At 39.8% G+C, this 1891-nt stretch overlaps 1 pseudogene; it reads right to left on the reverse strand.

Moving 5' to 3' along the window:
- Window positions 1-635: 635 nt before the first annotated feature.
- On the reverse strand, window positions 636-1364 carry LOC112669093 (60S ribosomal protein L6-like; annotated as a pseudogene).
- Window positions 1365-1891: the final 527 nt, after the last annotated feature.

Here is a 1891-nt window from a genome sequence, read left to right on the forward strand (position 1 = left end):
TAGAGTTATCTTGATAGGTATGAAAGGATGTTTCTTTATAGTTTTAATTTGCATTTCCCTAATACTAATGATTTTCAGCATCTTTTCATTTGTTTATTGGTTATTCATATATCTTCTTTGGTAATATGTCTATTAAAATATTTTGCCCATTTTTAGTTGGGTTATTTGGTCTTTATACTCTGGGTATAAGTCCTTTATCAGTTACATGATATGCAAATCTTTTTCCCAGTCTGTGGCTTCTTTGCCTTTCTTAGATGACAATAAAATAAAGCACATTTAATTATTATGAATTCCAATTTATTAATTTTTCTTTTATTTATTTACTTTTTAAAAAATTTTTTAAAAGATTTTATTTATTTATTCATAGAGATGCAGAGAGAGAGAGAGAGAGAGAGAGAGAGAGAGGCAGAGACACAGGCAGAGGGAAAAGCAGGCTCCATGCAGAGAGCCTGAAGTGGGACTCGATCCCCGGACTCCAGGATCATACCCTGGGCTACAGGTGGCGCTAAACCGCTGCACCACCGGGGCTGCCCTTTATTTACTTTTTTGAAATGGATCAGTTACTTAATTAGGTTCTTTGTAAGAAATTTAGAACACCAAAAAAAAAAAAAAAAAAAAGAAAGAAAGAAAGAAATTTAGAACACCAATTTGTGAGGATAACCTCCATTTGTGAGAGGAAACACAGAGCAGAGGTACCCCTGAAACTAAGAAACAGCTTCGATTTGTGGAAGAATTTACAAGTCCACAGTCTTCTGATCAACGTTGAGCATATATATCTTTCTCCATGTGGATGATCTCACATTCGTAGTATCTGGGTTTTTACGGCTTCTTCTTCTTGAAGTAAGTATCAGCACGATGTTTTGGGATTTTTACACAGTTGTTATCAGTTTTGATATCAACTTTGAGGCAGCAATGATAAATTTCTGGTATGTTCTATGTAGAGGAACTCAATTGAGGCCCAGAGGTCCAATCACAAGTAGTAAGTCACTGCTCAGTTGCTTCAGGAAAACCACCCTCTTGCTTTTATGGTGCCCAATGAGGATGATGCTATCTCACAGTTTTCTCACATGCTGACTGAAAGGTTTTTTGCCATGGGTCAACAGCTTTTGAGGCACATCTTCAGTAGGCTAATACCTAGGCATTTTGTGAAGTTTAACCACTTGAGTACCACCATTCTTGTCACCACCAACTGGTTTTGTGACAGTAGCAAGAACTTTCATTTTCTTTTCAACCATGGATTTAGCTGCTGAATATTTCCTCTTGTACCTGAACTTTCTGGAATACATAGCCAGCCCCAAATATCTGCCAATTCCTCTGACTTGGACAGGGCTTCAATTGCAGTAGGGCTTCCCTTTCTTTGGCATTTTTAGACTTGAGGTTACCATTCTTACCATGCCACCAGCATCAAACTTCTTCCTTTTTTGTTGTTGGTTTTTTTTTTTTTTAAGATTTGTTTATTTATTTGAAAGAAAGAGAGAGTGGGATGGGAGAGAATCCTCAAGTAGTCACCACACTGAGTGCAGAGCCCACCCACAGCAGGGTTCAATCCCACAACACTGTGATCACGACCTGAGCTGAAATCAAGAGTTGGATGCTTAACCAACTACGCCACCCAGGTATCCCCAGCATCACATTTTTTGGCTTCAGGTTTCTCTCCTCAGTATCCAGCTTCTCAGATTTTTCACTCACTATCTTTCAAGATGGAAAAGAGCCGGGATCCCTGGGTGGAGCAGCGGTTTAGCACCTGCCTTTGGCCCAGGGCGCGATCCTGGAGATCCGGGATCGAATCCCACGTCAGACTCCTGGTGCATGGAGCCTGCTTCTCCCTCTGCCTGTGTCTCTGCCTCTCTCTCTCTCACTGTGTGCCTATCATAAATAAATAAAAAATTTA

Source organism: Canis lupus, chromosome 27, assembly GCF_003254725.2.
Source record: "Canis lupus dingo isolate Sandy chromosome 27, ASM325472v2, whole genome shotgun sequence".
NCBI classification, from domain to species: Eukaryota; Metazoa; Chordata; class Mammalia; order Carnivora; family Canidae; genus Canis; species Canis lupus.